The sequence below is a fragment of the Muntiacus reevesi genome, chromosome 10 (genome assembly GCF_963930625.1).
Source record: "Muntiacus reevesi chromosome 10, mMunRee1.1, whole genome shotgun sequence".
Taxonomy (NCBI): Eukaryota; Metazoa; Chordata; class Mammalia; order Artiodactyla; family Cervidae; genus Muntiacus; species Muntiacus reevesi.
Window position 1 is genome coordinate 3483366 of NC_089258.1, and position 15405 is coordinate 3498770.

Consider the following 15405-nt stretch of genomic DNA (forward strand, 5'->3'; position numbering starts at 1 on the left):
ATGCCTCCATTTCCTGTTTATAAGATGGAGACTAGGACAGTGCCTTCTTACAGACTGATAGAGACTCAACAAGATAATTCATGCCTAGTAAATGCCTCCAAAATGTTAAAAACAAATAAAAACTTACAAACTGAAAAGGATCTTAAGGGCCACTCAGTCCAACTCCCACCCAAACTCACGAGTTCCCCTGTATTTCCACTCATATCTGGCCTCCCTTTGTTCACTGCCAATGGTGGGAATCCTTTTGTTTCATAGGGCAGACCTTGTTTGTTTGTCTTTAAATTTTATTTTATTGTGATTAAGTAGCATAATGCTACCATTGTTATCATTTTTAAGTGTACAGTTCTGTAGCATTAAGTACATTTCCTTGTTGTTATATGAACTTCCCACCATCCAGCTCCAAAACTTTTTCATTATCTGAAACAGAAACTGTACCTATTAAACAATAGCTCCTCATTCTCTTGTCCCCCCAGACTCTGGTAACCATTGTTGTTTCTCTCTTTATGAATTTGACTACTTTAGGTATCTCAAATAGATGGAACCCCATAGAATCTGTTCTTTTGTGTCTGGCTTATTTCACTTAGTGTAATGTCTTTAAGAGTCATCTACGCTGTAGCATGTGTCAGAGTTTCTTTCCTTTTTAAAGTTGTATAATATTCCATGGTATGTGCATACCACATTTTGTTTATCCATTCATCTGTTGAGGGACACTCAAGATTTTTTTAGACTGTTTTGATGTGGATCATTTTTAAAGATTTTATTGAATTTGTTACAGAATTGCTTTTGTTTTATGTTTTGGTTTTTTGGCTGTGAAGCACGTGGGATCTTAATTCCCTGACCAGGGATCGAACCTGCACCCCCTGTATGGGAAGGCGGAGTCTTAGTCACTGGACTGCCATGGAAGTCCTGACCCTCAGGTTTTGAATGTCTTTAACTATCAGTTCTGCCACCAAGTAAGCTCAATCGTGCCTTCCTGTAACTTAAACCCATCTACCAGGTCTGCCCTTGAGCGAGAGCATCAGACTGGGCCCTTGCCCACAAAAATCCCTGGATGTGAACCACCACCTCCTCAAAGACTGAGCAGTGTTTGCTAATTTCCAGACCTTCTGCCATTGTGGTTTAAGTCTTCAGATCCACTTAAGTTCTTTGGACTGCAAGGAGATCAAACCAGTCAGTCCTAAAGGAAATCAACCCTGAAGGACTGCCAATGGAAGGACTATTGCTGAAGCTGAAGCTTCAGTACTTTAGCCACCTGATGTGAAGAGCTGACTCATCGAAAAAGACTCTGATGCTGGGAAAGATTGAGGGCAGGAGGAGAAGGGAGGAGCAGAGGATGAGACGGTTGGATGGCATCACCAACTCAGTGGACATGAATCTCAGCAAACTCTGGGTAAGGACAGAGAATCCTGGCATGCTGCAGTCCAAGTGGGCACAGAGGCTTAGTTACTGAACAACACTGATAGAGAGGGGCTTCCCCGGTGGCACAGTGGTAAAGAATCTGCCTGCCAGTGAAGGAAATGCAAGAGACATGGTTTCGACCCCTTGGTCAGGAAGATCCCGAGTAGGAAATGGAAAGCCACTCCAGTGTCCTTGCGTGGGAAATCTCATGGACAGAGGAGCCTGGAGGGCTACAGTCCATAGGGTCACAAAGAGTCAGATATGACTTAGTGACTGACCATGCATACACAAAACTTCCTGATCTCATGTTCAAAAGGAATCACCCTAAACACATACATGTAGGAAGCATCTCGTATTCAGAAGGAATGACCATAAACTGAACTGACTTATACTCTGCTCCAGGATTAACTTCCCTTTCCTTGACCCTTTGCTCACAGAGCTGAAGAATGCGTTGCCTTTTCTTGGCAGCCTTATTTCACTGACTCATTTATTGAACATGTTTTATTGGTTGGCTCGTCAAGGTGAGACAATTCAGTTAGTAGTTTAGAGCTTGAACTCGGAGGCCAGATTTCCTAGGTCAGAATCCGAGATCCATCCTTTACAATGAGTCACTGGACTTTAACTTCTCAGGGCCTTGCTTCCTTATCTATAAAATAATAATAATAGTAACAGAACCGGCCTCACTGAGTGGTTGTGAGGATTGCAAGAATTAGTGCCCAAACATGAGAAGAGAGCCTGGCACTCCATAAATGTGCTATTTCTCTGCACGGGGCACTGTGCCGGGTGCTGGGGTAAGCAATCAGCCAGGCAGGCCAGCTCTGGACTGCTTGTGGTTCCCAGTCTAACAAAATGGTCAGACAAGCTAACCATTACATGACAACCAGAATTTATTCATGGTTTGCTAAAGATATATTCTTAAGTAGAAAAACACCAACTACACTACAGCGTATGAAGTCTTATGAAAAGATTGCAGGGTGAGGTGGGGGCACAGCACTCACCTCCACTTATTCACTCACTCACTAAGAATAAATTCCTATTCGTGCAGCCTCTATGAAGAACTTATGGAGATTCCTCAGAAAACTAAAAACAGAGTTGCCATATGATTCAGCAATCCCAGATATTCTGGGCATATATTCTGAGAAAACCATAATTTGAAAAGATATATGCACCACAGTGTTCACTGCAGTACTATTTACAATAGCCAGGATATGGAAGCAACCTAAATGTCCATCAACAGATGAATGGATAAAGAAGATGTGATACATATTGTATATACACATATTGTGTATATATATGTATATATATATATATACACAAAACGGAATACTAGTCAGCTATAAAAAGAAAATGAAGTAATGCCATTTGAAGCAACATGAATGGATCTACAGAAAATCATACTAAGTGAAGTAAGTCAGAAAAAGAAAGACAAATACCATAGGATATCACTTATACGTGAAATCTAAAATACAACACCAATGAGTTTATCTACTAAACAAAAACAGACTCACAGAGAGAGCAAACTTGTGGTTACCAAGAGGGAGAGGTTGTGGGGGAAGGATGGATTGGTAGTTTGGAGTTAGCAGCACAAGCTATTGTATATATGTACAGCTGAATCACTTGGTTGTATACCAGAAACTAACACAACATTGTAATTCAACTATATATCAATAAAGTAAATATTTTTAAAAAAGCAAAAACTATACTTATTGAGTTCCTACTATTATTAGGTATGATTGCTGATTCTGGGAAGTATCTATGAACAAAACAGAAATCTCTCTCCTGGGAAGCTGACATTCTACTGATACGAGACAGACAATAACATAATAAATGCAATGATCAGTTCAGTTCAGTTCAGTTCAGTTGCTCAGTCATGTCTGACTCTTTGCGATCCCATGAATTGCAGCACGCCAGGCCTCCCTGTCCATCACCAACTCCCAGAGTTTACTCAAACCCATGCCCATCAAGTCGGTGATGCCATCCAACCATCTCATCCTCTGTTGTCCCCTTCTCCTCCTGCCCCCATCCCTCCCAGCATCAGGGTCTTTTCCAATGAGTCAACTCTTTGCATGAGGTGGCCAAAGTATTGGAGTTTCAGCCTCAGCATCATTCCTTCTAATGAACACCCAGGATTGATCTCCTTTAGGATGGACTGTTTGGATCTCCTTGCAGTCCAAGGGACTCTCAAGAGTCTTCTCCAACACCACAGTTGAAAAGCATCAATTCTTCAGCGCTCAGCTTTCTTCAAAGTCCAACTCTCACATCCATACTATAAATAATAATAATTAGCCTGCACACGAATAAATAATAAACACAACTCTACTGTCTGTTGGAGGCAGAGCAGGCATGATTCTTGATAAATTGTACATCTTACATGAGTGCCAATTAGGACTTTGGGATGACTCCAGAGCTTTCAGCTTGAGAACTAGAAGCAAAGCTGTGAGGTCAGGATGCTTCCCTGAGGAAGTGGCATCTAACTGGGGACTGGAAGGACAAACAGCCACCATCCTAGTGAAGAGAGGCAGGAAAAAAATCCAGGGAGCTGTAGCTTGTCCTCAGCAGACAGGCAACTCCAGTATCATGTAAAGTCCTATCAGTCCAGGAGGACTCCATCCTGCCTTGTATGTCCACAAGGCTCAGGATTTAAGGGTACAGTTTCATGTTTTTAGAGATTTAAAACACAACCTTGACTTTCAGCCTTCCAAGGAGCTACTCCTCCTAGTATTGTGTCTTCTACGGGGTTGATAAGTTTGCATTCCATGACTTTTTCCAGTAGTTGATAAAAAAAAAAAAAGTTGAACTGCACTTGATCAAGGACAGTGTACTATGTCACACCTCCTTTCTTGCTTATATTAGCCCTATTTATCAACCTCCTTGGGTAGCACAGCTTACAAATCAATCCAACCATAAGATAATGTTACATGACCTGCATTTATCCATCTAACTCTACAATAACAGCCCTAAGGGTCAAATGAGATAAGATATGAGAAAGTGCATAAAAGTTCTCCACAACTGCTAAGTCGTTCAATGAATGGTAACTATCATTGGCAGGAAAAAAAAAAAAAAAAAGGAAAGAAAGAAAAGGAGGGGAGGGAAGGAGGGAGGAAGGAAGGATGGAGGGAAAGAAGGAAGGGAGAATGAAAGGAAGGAATAAAGAAAACTCTCTGGAGTTCAACAAGCTGCTGTTGCTTAGTATGACTTGGACACCAAACTTCTGGGAATGGAGAGATTAAATGAGCACACAGCCTAGGCGATTAAAGGACAGAGCAGCCTCTCTGTATTTCCCTCTGGATAAACGTGCAACATTGTAAAAAAGGTCACACCTGAGTAAGAGCACAGCCTTTTAAAAGAAACATGCTTTACCTGCACCAAACTGATGCATTTTGAGAGAAAGTTATAGCTCTTGAAGTGATTTTGTGAACATGATGCAAATGGTGAGACTCTGAATTGCTCCTTTTTATGATCTTATGGGGGCTTCCCTGATGGCTCAGTGGTGAAGAATCTGTCTGCAATGCAGGGGATGCAGGAGGCGTGGGTTCCATCCCTGGGTCAGGAAAATCCCCAGAAGAAGGAAATGGCAACCCACTCCAGTATTCTTGCCTGGGAAATCTCATGGACAGAGGAGCCTGGTGGGCTATAGTCCATAGGGTTGCAGAGTTAGACACGAATTGAGCGACTGAGCAAGCAAGCAAGTAATTATCATATGGAAAAGAAGTCTATTAAATCAGGGGTCTCCAATCTCTAGACTCCAATGTCTGATGATCTGAGGTGGAACTGATGTAATAATCATAGAAATAAAGTGCACAACAAATGGAATGTGCTTGAATCATCCCAAAACTATCCTCAACCCTGCCCCAAACCCATGGAAAAGTTGTCTTCCATGAAACAGGTCCCTGGTGCTAAAAATGTTGGGGACTGCTATTAAATGTAGCAAGTTATGTTCGTGCCCTGATTAAATATACTTGCATGTATCAAAAACATTTTGATAAAAATGTTATAGACTTGCATTTTTGAAAAAAAAGTACACTTAAAAAGCAAAATTAACTGCTGGTTAAGAGACAGAAAATCCTTAATGAACATTAGCATGCTATGAAAAATGTCCATGGCCACAGTAAGAGCTGACAAACACTTGTCAAACATAAATGGGGAAATGACATTTCTGAATATATATATATTGTTGCTGTTGTTTAGTCTCTAAATTGTGTCTGACTCTTTATTCCCAGCCAAGAATACTGGAGTGTGTAGCCATTTCCTTCTCCAGAGAATGTCCCAACCCAGGGACTGAAACTTCATCTACTGCACTGCAGGCAGATTCTTAACCACTGGGCCATCAGGAAGCCCCCAAATATATACATATATATATATACACCCCCCCCCTCATATATACATACATATAAAGAGTGCTTTATATTTCTTTTTTAATCCTACAACATAGGAATTAACGTGTCCATTTTACAATTGAGAAACCAGACCCAGAGATGCTGAGTAATTTCTCCAAGGACACACTGCTGGGTAAGTGGTAAGTCTGAGTTCAACGTTCACCTTTTCTGCTATGTTCTGCTTCCTCCTCGAGTGATTAAACACAAGCCAGCTCCTCCCCTGTTACGTTCGGGAATCTGTGGTAGGTTCTGGGTCTATAAAGGAGCATAAACCAGAGATTATGCTTTCCAGGACCTAGGATGTAGATGGGGGACTAAGGTGTGTACCGAAACAAGCTATAGTACAAGGAAGTGAGTGAGAAATGCCGTGTAGGTGAGGTAGCACGCACTCCTAGAGAAGTTCAGCGAAGGAAGTTGTGTGTGGGCTGTCAGGGTCAGGGAAGGCTTCCTGGAAGAGGTGACATTTTATTAATTCATTTGCATTTATTCAGTCAGAGCCTACTTTGTGCCAGGCATGGTGTTAGGCACGGTGGACAGAGCTGTGAAGATGTGATATCCAGTGTCTCTTTCCTTGAAACTTACAGTGTATGTGTGTGCACGTGTGTGTGTGTGTGTGTGTGAGAGAGAGAGAGAGAGAGAGAGAGAGAGAGACAGAAAGAGTGCAAGAAACAGAATAATCAAATAAGATAATTTAAGAAAGTAATCAGTGCTAAACATTTTAAAAAAACGATCATGAGGCTTCCGGGTGGCCCAGTGGTTAAAGAGTCTACCTGCCAATGAGGGAACACTGATTCTATGCCTGGTCTGGGAAGATCCCACATGCCGCCAGACCACCAAGCCCACGTGCCGCAACTGCTGAGACCGTGCCCTAGAGCCCATGCACTGCAATGAAGAGCAGCCCCCACTCTCCCGAACCAGAGAAAACCTGAGCAAAAGCAAAGACGGCCCAGGTCAGCCAAAACAAAAACAAATAAATAAAAAAGAATCAGCATTTTAAAAATGAGATTGTGGGACAGGTTTACATTGTTCTTTCTGAGGAAATGACCTTGGAGTTGAAATTGAAAGACCAGAATCTGTTCATGGGAAGAACAGGCCCTGGAGGTTCCAGACATGGGAATATCACCTCCTAAAGAGCTCCTCCTAAAGAGCTCCTCCGCTACGCTCAGCCATCTGGAAATATGACAGCTATGCTGCCTGGAGGATCATGAACAACAAATCCTTTACTTTTCCCAAACTTTTAAAAAATTATTTACTTTCTTTCTGGCTGTGCTGGGTCTCTGCTGCTGTGTGGGCTTTTCTCTAGTTGCAGAGAGCAGGGACTGCTCTCTAGCTGCGGTGCCCGGGCTTCTCAGCGCCGTGGCTTCTCTCATTACAGAGCACGGGCTCTGGAGCGCCAGGTCAGTACTTGCAGGGCATGGGCTCAGACGCTGCGGACCCCGGGCTCTAGAGCATAGTCCTGTCGCACGGGTTTCATGGCTCCGTGTGAGATCTTCCTGGACCAGGGATCGAGCCTGTGTTTCCTGCATCGGCATGCAGGTTCTTTACCACTGAACCACCACGGAAGCCCAACAAATTCTTAATGATGGTAGGGCTCGGTTTGAAACTTCCCTGCGGAATCTGGCAAATATGGCCATGTGCTAATATGCTGTGTCACGTCAAATGCCCAGAGAGCAACATTGATGACTATTGATTTTTACCGAACAGACTTCTGAGATAAGACTAATGACAGCAATAAAGGAGTCTTATCAGCTTCCAGGGTTATTTCAAAAGCAGGTGAATGAAAAAGTATCGAACACCTGGGTTTTTATCCCAATTCTGCCACTATCCACTCCTGTGTCTGTGGACAACTTATTTTACCTGTTAGATTTCTTTGGTCACTTGTGAGATGGGTTTATGTTGTTGTTTAGTCACTAAGTTCTGTCCAACTCTTTTGCAACCCCATGAACTGTAGCCTGCCAGGCTCCTCTGTCCATGGGCTTATAGGCTCTGTCATATTGCAGGTCTCTTCTACTTCTCAAGCTTTGCAAATCCACACTCCCAAGAAAAGTGTAGCACCTTCCTTTAGCATTTGTGATATGTGCTTTGGAAGAAAAGCAAATGTCCCCTTTTTCTCTCTTCTCCACCAACTTTCTGTGTTTAGAGCCTTGGGAGCTACGGTACAACATGGTTTAATTTCTTGGAGATCACAGAAGCATGCAGAATTTTAATGCTATTTTATAGGAATATGGACTTTGAAGGAAAAGCTTACTCCTGCAATAAATATTGACTGTTCACTCAATTTACATCCTCAAGGAATTTAAGACGATATAACTGTAAGAATAAATGGAAGGATGGGAGAGCCATGAAGGAGGCATGAAAGAGTGGTGGGGTTCCGCTCATTTCTGAGGGTCAGAAAAGGCTTCCTGGAAGGGGAACCATCTGAACTGAGAAATGAGCACCTTTGACAGGTAGAGACCTGAAGAGCCCTCCCTTTGGAGGGTGTAGGACCATGGGTTTAGGGAGGACGTTCAGGGATGGGTACTTACTAAAGTATTCCTGCCTGGATAATTCCATGGACAGAGGAGACTGGCAGGCTACAGTCCATGGGTCACAAAGAATTGAACAGTACTGAGTGACAAACACTTCCACTTTTCAGGGATGGAAAAGCAAGGTCTGGCTAGAAGTATGGTGACCATATCCTAGTTTCTCCAAAGCTACCTTTTTTTTTCTGTCCTGGTGGAATTCTCACAGATGCCCCTTGTCACTCAAAAAGTATCCCAGTTTGGATGATAAATTACAGTCACCATAGCTGTAAGTGACTTTCTATCAGAGGCCTGAATCTTCCCCTGGTTGAAAGGATCTGAAAGGAGAAGAGTCAGGAATGACTGAACTTGCAGATCTGTCACCTGGTAAAACAGAAGTAAAATGTACAGGAAAAAGTAGCATTAGAAGGAGTCACCAAGTAGGAGGAAAGATTATGAACTCAGTTTTAGATCTGAAAGATTCAGCTGGAGGGCAATCGGCACCTCATTGGGTCCAGCCCTTCCTCTCGAAGATCAAAGGACTGGGGGCAAAGGATCCGAGTCAGGACTGGAACCCAGGCCTCTCCCCTCCGTCTGTAGCTCTAGTCTCTCTGCCTCCCTGTCCCGAGCTCAGTAGTGCCCCTCCAGCATGCATGTCTGCTGAGAACCTAGGGTCCTATTTAGAAATATCTCTGCAAATACAATCAAGTTAAGATGGTGTTTTGCCTATGTTCTCCTCTAGGAGTTTTATAGTTTCTGGTCTTACGTTTAGATCTTTAATCCATTTTGAGTTTATTTTTGTGTATGGTGTTAGAAAGTGTTCTAGTTTCATTCTTTTACAAGTGGCTGACCAGTTTTCCCAGCACCACTTGTTAAAGAGATTGTCTTTTTTCCATTGTATATCCTTGCCTCCTTTGTCAAAGATAAGGTGTCCATAGGTTCGTGGATTTATCTCTGGGCTTTCTATTCTGTTCCATTGATCTATATTTCTGTCTTTGTGCCAGTACCATACTGTCTTGATGACTGTGGCTTTGTAGTAGAGTCTGAGGTCAGGCAGGTTGATTCCTCCAGTTCCATTCTTCTTTCTCAAGATTACTTTGGCTATTCGAGGTTTTTTGTATTTCCATACAAATTGTGAAATTATTTGTTCTAGTTCTGTGAAAAATACCGTTGGTAGCTTGATAGGGATTGCATTGAATCTATAGATTGCTTTGGGTAGAATTGATTCTTCCAATCCATGAACACGGTATGTTTCTCCATCTGTTTGTGTCCTCTTTGATTTCTTTCATCAATGTTTTATAGTTTTCTGTGTATAGGTCTTTTGTTTCTTTAGGTAGATATACTCCTAAGTATTTTATTCTTTTTGTTGCAATGGTGAATGGTATTGTTTCCTTAATTTCCCTTTCTGTTTTTTCATTGTTAGTATATAGGAATGCAAGGGATTTCTGTGTGTTAATTTTATATCCTGCAACTTTACTATATTCATTGATTAGCTCTAGTAATTTTCTGGAAGAGTCTTTAGGGTTTTCTATGTAGAGGATCATGTCATCTGCAAACAGCGAGAGTTTCACTTCTTCTTTTCCTATCTGGATTCCTTTTACGTCTTTTTCTGCTCTGATTGCTGTGGCCAAAACTTCCAACACTATGTTGAATAGTAGTGGTGAGAGTGGGCATCCTTGTCTTGTTCCTGATTTCAGAGGAAATGCTTTCAATTTTTCACCATTGAGGGTGATGCTTGCTGTGGGTTTGTCATATATAGCTTTTATTATGTTGAGGTATGTTCCTTCTATTCCTGCTTTCTGGAGAGTTTTAATCATAAATGAGTGTTGAATTTTGTCAAAGACATAAATCACAGCAAGATCTTCTATGACCCACCTCCCAGAATATTGGAAATAAAAGCAAAAATAAACAAATGGGACCTAATGAAACTTAAAAGCTTTTGCACAACAAAGGAAACTATAAGTAAGGTGAAAAGACAGCCCTCAGATTGGGAGAAAATAATAGCAAATGAGGAAACAGACAAAGGATTAATCTCAAAAATATACAAGCAACTCCTGAAGCTCAATTCCAGAAAAATAAATGACCCAATCAAAAAATGGGCCAAAGAACTAAACAGACATTTCTCCAAAGAAGACATACAGATGGCTAACAAACACATGAAAAGATGCTCCACATCACTCATCATCAGAGAAATGCAAATCAAAACCACAATGAGGTACCATTACACGCCAGTCAGGATGACTGCTATCCAAAAGTCTACAAGCAATAAATGCTGGAGAGGGTGTGGAGAAAAGGGAACCCTCTTACACTGTTGGTGGGAATGCAAACTAGTACAGCCACTATGGAAAACAGTGTGGAGATTTCTTAAAAAACTGGAAATAGAACTGCCATATGACCCAGCAATACCACTTCTAGGCATACACACTGAGGAATCCAGATCTGAAAGAGACACGTGCACCCCAATGTTCATCGCAGCACTGTTTATAATAGCCAGGACATGGAAGCAACCCAGATGCCCATCAACAGATGAATGGATAAGGAAGCTGTGGTACATATACACCATGGAATATTACTCAGCCGTTAAAAAGAATTCATTTGAATCAGTTCTAATGAGATGGATGAAACTGGAGCCCATTATACAGAGTGAAGTAAGCCAGAAAGATAAAGAACATTTCAGTATACTAACACATATATACGGAATTTAGATAGATGGTGGCGATAACCCTATATGCAAAACAGAAAAAGAGACACAGAAGTACAGAACAGACTTTTGAACTCTGGGGGAGAACATGAGGGTGGGATGTTTTGAAAGAACAGCATGTATACTATCTATGTTGAAACGGACCACCAGCCCAGGTGGGATACATGAGTCAGGTGCTCGGGCCTGGTGCACTGGGAGGACCCTGAGCAGTCGGGTGGGGAGGGAGGTGGGAGGGGGGATCGGGATGGGGAATACGTGTAACTATATGGCTGATTCATGTCAATGTATGACAAAACCCACTGAAATGTTGTAAAGTGATTGGCCTCCAACTAATAAAATAATATTTAAAAAAAAAAAAAAAAAAGATGAAGTCATCCTGGTGTAGCATGGGCCCCTAATCCAATATGGCTGGTGTTCTAACAAGAAGAGGGAAATGGGGACCTCCCTGGTGTCCAGTAGTTAAGAATCTGCCTTCCAATGCAGGGGATGCAAGCTCTATCTCTGGTTGGGGAACTAAGATCCCACATGCTGCAGAGCAACTAAGCCCATGTGCCACAACTACTGAGCCTGCACGCCGTAACTAGAGAATCTCTGTCCTGCAGTGAAACATTTTGCATGATGCAACAAAGATCTCCTGTGCCTCAACTAAGATCTGATGGAGCCAAATAAACTAATTAAATAAATAAACAGAAAAAAAGAAGAAGGAAATGTGTGTGTAGACAAATAGGGATGTGACAACGAAGGAAGAGACCGGAAGGACACATCTAAAGCCGTGCGATGCTGAGGATTGCCAGGGAGCCACAGGAAGCGAGGAATAGGCCAGGAAGGGTACTTCCTTAGACTCTTTGGAAGGAGCGTGGCCCTGCCAATGCCTTGACCTCGGACTTCTAGCCTCTGGAGCTGTGAGACAGTAGAATGCTGTTGTTTCAAGTTGCCCATTTAGGGTGTTTTGTGATGATGGCCCTAGGACCCTGTTCCACTGTCTGAGCTAGGTATCTTAAAATTAAACATTCAAAAAACTAAGATCATGGCATCCAGTTCCATCACTTCATGGCAAATAGATGGGAAACAATGGAAACAGTGACAGACTTTATTTGCTTGGGCCCCAAAATCACTGCAGATGGTGACTGCAGCCATGAAATTAAAAGACACTTGCTCCTTGACTATGACTAACCTAGACAGCATATTAAAAAGCAGAGACATTACTTTACCAACAAAGGTCCATATACTCAAAATTATGGTTTTCCCAGTAGTCATGTACAGATGTGAGAGTTAGACCATAGAGAAAGCTGAGTGCTCAAGAATTGATGCTTTTGAACTGTGATGCTAGAGAAGACTCTTGAGGGTCCCTTGGACTGCAAGGAGATCAAACCAGTTAATCCTGAAGGAAATCAGTCCTGAATATTTATTGGAAGGACTGATGCTGAAGCTGAAGCACCAATACTTTGGTCACCTGATGTGAAGAACTGATTCACTGGAAAAGACCCATCACCCTCAATGGACATGAGTTTGAGCAAGCTCCAGGAGTTGGTGATGGACAGGGAAGCCTGGCATACTGCAGTCCATGGGGTCAGAAAGAGTTGGACACTACTGAGCAACTGAACAGAGGTATCTGGGAGGCACAAGAAAATATGGGTCTGGCGTGCAAAGAAATGGTCAGAATTGAAAACCCAGCCAGGGTTGGGAATAGGAAAATGGAAATTGAAGCGAGGAACAAAGGGAAGAGAAGGGGCACTGAGGACATCCTATGGGGAGGAAGGAGAGGCGGAGGAGGCAGAGAGCATTGTTAGAAGGGCAGGAAGAGAGTGGAAGTGAGGGAGGAATTCCAGGGGAGGCCGGGTCGAGAGGTTTGTGCTGGGAGAGGCTGGCTGATCTGGAAGTATGGTCATGGGTGACCTTTTCAAGAGCTTCTTTAGAAAGGTGCAGGAGATAGAAGTCACAGGAAGTCTTCAAGAGTCTAGTGAAGGAGGGGTAGCCGGGGCGATCATTCTTTTTGGACTTCAGGACAGAAGAGAAAAATAGGGCAATAGTTGAAGGTGTGGAGCCAGAAAGAGGGATTTTATTAGGCTACAGAGGACTCAGTATATTTGTGGGAAAAGGCTGAGGAGAGGGAGAGATTCCAGGTGCAACCTCTTTCGGTGGGTGGCCATGCAGGGCTCAAGGTCACCATGCAAACACACTGTTCTGGCACACCCTACCGAAAATGAGCCAATACTTTGCTGCCACTGGGGCCTTGGGGCTCTTCTGCCCCCGCGCCCCCTTCCACCCTGGGGCTTTGAGACGTCCACTAGGGGATGGGCTCTTGAGAGTGGAAATGACCACAGTGCAGAGACCATGATGCGAGGAGGGGGCAGCTGGCATCGTTGGGCCTCATCCATGAAAGTGTGGGGGCAGCTGCTAGGGTGGATGGAACAGGCAGGGAACATCTGCAGGACGGGAGTCTGTGGACCCCACCATGTATCACAGCAAGGGGTTCCAGCCTTATCACAAGGGACTTAAGCAGCAGGGTCTGTGATGAACCGGCAGGCTCCTGGGACATCGCTATTGTTGTTCAGTCACTCAAGTCATGTCCAACCTGTGACCCCATGGACTGCAGCATGCCAGGCTTCTCTCTCCTTCACTGTCCAGTGGAACTGGGCAACACTCTTAATTCCCTGATTAAACCGCTAGCTCTGACCCTTTCTTGTCGCCATCCTTTATAAAAGGAAGACCAGTAAACTGAGGCCGTGTCTTCTGTGGCCTGGAGGCTTGCCCCCAACCCTTTCTTATTGGATGGGAGGGCTCTAGAACAAGGCTAGCTTTTTGTTTCCATTTCTTCTTTGGTGTCAAGAGGAGACACATCCCTAAGGATGAATTGCAGATAGAGCTTTTAGGGAACACAGCAGTGTCCTTGGGAAAGCAAGGGCTTCTGGGATGACAGGGCCAGATGTGTAAATGAGCGAGGGGTCCTGCATGTCTAGTGGCCCCTCAGCCCTCCCAACATATACCCTTGACTTAAAAATAATGAAAATGTGGAGGAGTGCACATTGCAAAACAAAAGCAACATGCACAGCCACACCTGGTACCCAGCATACTATCCTCTAGGAGACATCACACCATACAGTTCCTCCATGCACCCCTCACATGCCACCCGCCCCTGGCAGAGGAATTCTAGAGCTCCAGGGATAAGCACTGCGTTGACTAAATTCTGGGCAGAGTGTTAATATATACGTGTGTTGCATGAGTGGGTAGGCAGATGACAGGACTTGAGTAATTGTGAGAAAAGCAAGATTTTGGAGAAAGCCTGAATGTCTTCTCTGTGTAGTCTTAACTCCTTTCTGTCTTCCTTCTTTCAAACACCCTCAAATTATATATAATTCAGTGTAGGCTTTTATTCTCTTTTTTCTGTATTTTGTTCACTGTGTGTCAATTCTAAAGGAAATTAACCCTGAATATTCACGGGAGGACTGATGGTGAAGTTGAAGCTCCAATATTTTGGCCACCTGATGTGAAGAGCCAACTCATTGGAAAAGACCCTGATGCTGGGAAAGATAGGGGGCAGGAGGAGAAGGGGATGACAGAAGATGAGATGGTTGGATGGCATCACTGACTCAATGGACATGAGTCTGAGCAAGCTCTGGGAGAGTGAAGGACACTGAAACCTGTGTGCTGCAGTCCATGGGGTCACAAAGAGTCAGCCATGACTTAGCAAATGAACAACACAACATGTTACTCAGCAATGTTCATCGTCAGCAGGCGAGGAAGCAGGCCAACCAAAAGGGCCAGAGTTACTCAACTGGTCAGAGGTGGAACCCAAGCTTGGACATGTCTGTGATTCCAACTCAAGTGCCATTCTCCCTACATTCTCTGCGGCTTCCTGCTTCTGAGTGGACTCCCAGTTGGGTGAAGGCAGCTGGGAAACAAAGACATCTTCAGCACTTCAACATTCAGGACTCAAGGTTAAGACTCAGCACTTCAACGTTAAGACTCAGCTGGAACCAGCAAGTCATCCGAGTCTCCTGGTTCACCCTGCAGGGCAGGCTCACTGCTCTGCCCCTGCATCCCTGTGATGCTCCCTTCTTGTTGGCAGTGGGGCCAGAATATTGGGTCATGGGGTCTGGGGATGTCACCCCCCTCCCAGCAGGCCTTCCGCAGAGGTTGAGCACCAAGGCTGACCACTGTATTCTGACATCCAGAGGTACCTCCCTCATTATGATGCCCATTTGTTACTGTACAGAATATTGCTGAATGGGAAACCTAGGCGGGGTCTCCAGAGATGACTCTCAGACTCACAACTTGTAACTGGCTTCCTAAGGGAAGCCCCACCGAATCCTCAAAGGTGTAGGAGGCCACCTATGGAAGCTATGGTGCTTCCACCTTCCCTGTTGCCACTCCCACTGCCACAACTGCCTTTCAACATCCATGAACTTGGGGTCCAGACACTGCGATG